A 5880-nucleotide genomic window follows, 5' to 3' on the forward strand; every position below is an offset into this window, starting at 1 on the left:
TCTAGCTATAGATGTAAACTTGGCTTGAAGGTCATGATCTTCCCTAAGGTTGTATATACCTCCACTAGATGTATGGGGTTGAGTTTTACTCGGTGCCTCATAAGTACCCGCGGTGTCCTAATTTTGAGCATTTTCAACTAACAAGTCTAAGTACTCCATTGCTTCATCAGGGTCTTTATCTTCAAAAGTGTCATTGCACATCAATTCAACCATTTGCCTATCTCTAGGTGTTAACCCTTCATAAAAATGTGAAACCAATCTCCATGTTTCAAAACCATGATGAGGGCAAGTACTAAGCATGTATCGATACCTATCCCAACATTAGTAAAATGTTTCTCCTGGTTTTTGAGTGAAAGTGGTGATTTGTCTCTTGAAAGAGTTTGTTCTATGAGATGGGAAAAACATCTTTAAAAATTGTTGTTGCATTTCATCCCAAGCACGAATGGATCCTGGTGTTAAATTTTGTAGCCATGTTTTAGCTTTAACTTTTAATGAAAAAGGAAAAAGCTTTAATCTAATGGTGTTCATGCTACAATTTAAATTATTATATGTGTTGCAGACCTCCTCAAATTCCCTTAAATGCAAGTATGGATTTTCCAATTCTAAGCCATGAAAAGAAGGTAAAAGTTGAAAAATACCTAGTTTAAAATTAAAATGAGATGCATCAGAAGGAAAAACTATACATGATGGTGCACTTGTTCTTGTGGGATTCATGTGGTCTCTAAGTGTTATAGCACGGTTATTCTCATTATTCTCATTATGAAGTGATTGATTATCTCCTTCGGCCATATTTTCTGAAAATGATGAGGATACCCTACAAAGTCTACCACTTGATGTACGTGACCACACTCTCATGCACGTGTAGAAATAAAATAAAAGGAAGAAGAAAACAAAAGAAGAAGAAACAAGAGAAAAGAAACAAAGTTATATACAAGAAAAGTGAAAAGAGAAAATAAAATAAATATTATAATTTATACAAAACTTACCTCCCCGGCAACGGCGCCAAAAACTTGACACGACTAAAAGGTTGATGTCTTCTCCCAAGTGCAGGAGTGTCAAAGTAATAAATAACCCGGCAAGACCACGGTCGAACCACAGGGAGGTTAATTGTATAAATTATAAATAACAATAATACAACAACAATAACAATAACAACAACAATAATAATAGTAGTAGTAGTAGTAGTAGTAATAATAGTAGTAGTAGTACTAATAATAATAATAATAATAATAATAATAAAGAAAGAGAAGAAGAAGAAGATGATGAGAACTTTGAGATGGAATATTAACATAAGGATTAAACAATAATGATAACAAATGTCAAGGTTAGAGGTTCCACTAATGGTATATCAAACAAGTATAGTATAAACTCTTATTATTCAATTGGAAACCACACACAAAAGAGGTTCCAATCAGATTATAGATTGTTAACATGATTACATTAATCATCTTATTCCATTAATGCTAATACTTGTAAATCTCATCAAGCATTCATGATTATAACTTATGTTAACAACAAATCAAGTTCCTTTCATAGCTCAGGTGTCGGTTATACCATACATTATGGGCTATGAAAGTGCCAAGCATTTGTTGTACCAAGTGTTATACAACATAAATCAAGATTAATCATTTAACAAGCAAAGTATTAAAGAGTAAACAAGATAACAAATATAAAACATGTTAGTATCAAACATTAAAGTCCATATTAAGTTTACATTATACTTATTCTCACACCATTAGTGTAACCTTTTCACCTTGACATAATTAACTTAGCTAGACATAATGAAAGAAAGCAAAATAGATAAACAAAATAAGAACATAAAAGTTAACTAAGTAAAGGAAAGGAAATGCAAAATAAGAACATAAATAAGATAAAAGTTAACTAAGTAAATGAAAGAAAATGAAAGGTATAAACTTGATATTAATGAAAGCAAAGCATAAAGATTGCAAAAAATACAAAGAGAGAAAGTAAGAGCATGATCTTGATCTGGAAACCAAGATGCCTAAATACATGGCAAATGCCTCCTTTTATAGGCCAAAATTGGGAACTATTGATTTGATGACTAATTGATAAGTGGGTGACCAACTTTTGACTTGGTGACAATCCTTATCTTCTCTTGTCTGCCCAAAACGTCATTGATAACGTCAAAACTGGAGCCAGTTGCAAACATGAAAGTTGTAGGCAATTGTCTCAGCTTTCTTGTGTAAAACATCATTGATAACGTCAAAATTGGAGCCACTCGAAACATGAAAATTGTAGGCAATTGTCTCAGCTTTCTTGTGTAAAAAATTCAGCTCATTTCGACTTCTAGAACTTCAGATATGGCCAAAATACTGAACAGTGCTCGGGCTGGAGGACAGATTCGGGCTTCTTTGTTGTTGCAACAATTTGGACTTGAAAATGGCCTTTTTAGATCTTGGGCTCCATATGAAAGTTGTAGGTCTATGTCTTACCTTTCCATCCATATAAAGTAGACCTAAATCTGATATCTATAGCTCCAAATATGACCCAATTACCGAACAATGTTCTGGTTTGGATTACACCGACATCTCTTTTCTAAGTTTGGCCATCTCTTTGTCCTTTCAATTTCAGTTCTTAAATTCATCAATCAATCCTTTCATTTATGTGATAGGCCTGCATTTAAAATGAACATTTACCACAAATTAAAGGTATCTTATATTATTAGATACGTTATTATAAAACATACTTTAATTAAGGAGTTATTGATACTTCAAGTGCAAAATGATGAAATAAAACCTTGATAAAAATGCACTTTTAAGTACTAATCACTAGCATTTTTCTTTAAGTTATTTTTTTAAATGAATTTTTTTCTTCTTAATATCATCATTTTACATTGGATTTGTTGAGAATTAGATTTTGTTATTTTTTTAGTTGTTTTATAGTGGTTTTTCTAGATCTCTTCTTTTTATTCAAGTTCTATTGAAAAAAAAAATTGTTTGATTCAATTCGTTTATAATAGTTGCCTACTCCATTATTATCTAATTTAATAATACAAGCTTATTTGACTTGATCAAGTCAATGACAAAAGTTTTAAGTTTTAAGTTTTAACTATCCTCAACTCTATTTTTATTTTTTTAGGGTATATTTGCGTCATCTGAACATTATTTTATATTTTTATCTAAAAAAATCTTCACCAAATTTGCAATTTTAAAAATATTATATATTGGATATCTATTTTTTGTATTAATTTTCTTTTTAAATGTGTCACTTTAAGTTTAACTTTTTTTTTAATTTTCTATTTGAGTGTAGACTATTTATTTAAAAAGTGTTTGTTTTAGGATTTAAAAAGCACTTTTAAAATATTTTATTTTTTCTTTAAATTATTATTTTTTATTTTAAAGAGTTTTGATGCTTTAATGTAAAAAATAAATGAAACAATATTATTGTCCTGATCAAATATTTCAAAGATTCATTCCCGACAATGAGGTAAGTAGTGTCATTAAACTTTGTCATTCTGAAGCATGTGGAAGTTATTTCTCGTAAAAAAAACAGCTATAAAAATCTTTCAAAATGAATTTTATTGGCCCACCATGTTCAAGGACACGCATGCATTCTGCAAAACTTGTGAAAATTGTTAAAAAGTTGATACTGGTCAAAAAGTTTTGTTTTATAATTCTCAACTCTATTCATTCCCTATAGAGCTAAGATCAAGATAGAGCAATCCTTATAGGGCCTGTGATATTGAGAATTCTTAAGTTAATTCTTTCAGTTTCCCACAATAACTGATATCTGTGTATATATTTGTGCAATTCTTTGAATCTCTCTTGCAATTCTCATTTGAAAATGGACACTAATCTTGAAAAATTGAAAAAGTATTTTCCCGCTTTGCCTCAGAATGCAATTACAAAAATTTACCGTGCTAGATGTGCAATATTGAGATTGTTAGTGAATCATGGAATTCCTAAAGATATTCGCTGGTTGATTGAAGCAAAGGTCCGATTATCAGGTGAGTCCTCTAACTCCTTCATTTCACACATGCCTGGAACAAGTAAAAGCACTTTTGTAAAGAAACGTCGTGTAAAACGACTGAAAGTCTATCATCGATGTGCTAGATGGACTTGTAATACACAATGTCATTCTTTAGGAATGGTATCTATAAACTGTGAAGATAAAATACAATTCATTAAGGATGGCCCGAGTAAGGAGTCTTTAGATAATCTTCTATTGACTCTTAAGACGCATCCTAGTAGAGATGTGCATCGTGTAATTCATGATTTATGGCCACTATTTCATAAAGAACATGATCAACTTAGTCTTGGGAATCTCACTAAAAAAAACCCTGTTTGCCAGTTCTTAAGAAAACTAGATGGGAAGCCTATCCTCGACCCATAGAGAGCGTTTAAGCCGTTCTTGGATGTAAAACCAAGGGAAGATGTGAGCCACAATCACAACTACCTATACATACACATGCTTTTTCAAAAGTAAATAAATAAATAAATAAAGAGAGAGAAAGAGAGTGTGTGTGAGACTCTAGCTCGCCTACATATAGGTGGTATGATTGCCTTTCTAATTTCTCATCTATAAAATCCTCTCTTCCTTCCTTTCATTTCTACTCAACCCATACATTCAACAAATACAGAAGTGTGTAGTAATGGCAAGTTCCTCAGGTCATCATATAAGAAATATTTGTGTTTTCGGTGGATCTAGTCCTGGGAAAGAAAAGGAGCTTTTAGAATCAGTAAATTATCTTGGTCAAGTGCTAGCTGAGAGAAAGATTCATTTAGTGTATGGGGGAGACAGTCTTGGGTTAATGGGAGGTGTGTCAATAGCTGTATTTTTAGGAGGTAGTCAAGTTTTGGGGGTCGTCCCCGAAGCTTTGGCACAAGGGGATATCATTGGAAAAACAATTAGAGAGGAACTTCAGGTCTCCATAATGTTGGCTCGAATGAATGCAATGTTGAACAATGCTGATGCGTTTATTGCCTTACCAAGTGGTCTAGGCACATTGGAAGAGATCTTTCATATTTCCTCTTAGGCCCAACTACACATTCACCATAAACCCATAGGTTTGTTAAATGTTAATGGTTATTATGATATGTTGTTGTCTTTTCTTGATCATGCTGTAGAACAGGAATTTCTAACATCTTCTGCATGACAAATCATAATCTCTGCTGCTACTGCTGAATAATTGATTGACCAACTACAATCTTTCATTCCTGTAATTGATCCTTCCATGAGTCGCATAAATTGGTCAACTAAGAAAAGCTGTAAAAAGCTTAGATTGGATTTGAGCCTTCATTTGTGAATCTTTGTCTTTTGTTTTTATTATTGTGTTTTGTTGTTACTTATATTTGTTTCAGTGTGTTTCAGGTTTGTCAGTGTTCGTTATTTCAGGTGATATCTTCTATACTCTATCTTTCTACCTTAGAACATTGAGGACAATGTATCATTTTGGTTGGGGGGAGAGGGTAGTAGCTAAAAAAAATAAAAAAATAAATGTGTTTTCTATTTCATAAAGCATGTGCAAAATTGTTGTTACTATGATGGCAGAGTAAAGGAGATCTTTTTATGACTCTTGAGACGCATCTTAGTAACCATTTGTAACAAGGTCTATCATAACGCTTCTTGAAATATTCAGATTTACAAACTCTCGCATTGTTATCACTTAATTATGCTCATATACTTATTTAACATGTATTCTTAAAACTTAATTTACACACACACACTTTAACATATGATTGTGAGTTGCATATTGGATTATTACATTACTTATGTTCTTTTGTTAAAGGTAACAACTAAGGGAAAGGGATAGTCTATAATTAAAAAATAAAAAACAAAAAAAAAACAAAAAAAAAAAGAAAAAAAATGATGATAATAATTGTAGATAAGAGTTTGGTTTCATAGCCTCCCTAACCTAAG

The sequence above is a fragment of the Populus euphratica genome, unplaced genomic scaffold (assembly GCF_000495115.2).
Source record: "Populus euphratica unplaced genomic scaffold, PopEup_1.0 scaffold682.1, whole genome shotgun sequence".
Taxonomy (NCBI): Eukaryota; Viridiplantae; Streptophyta; class Magnoliopsida; order Malpighiales; family Salicaceae; genus Populus; species Populus euphratica.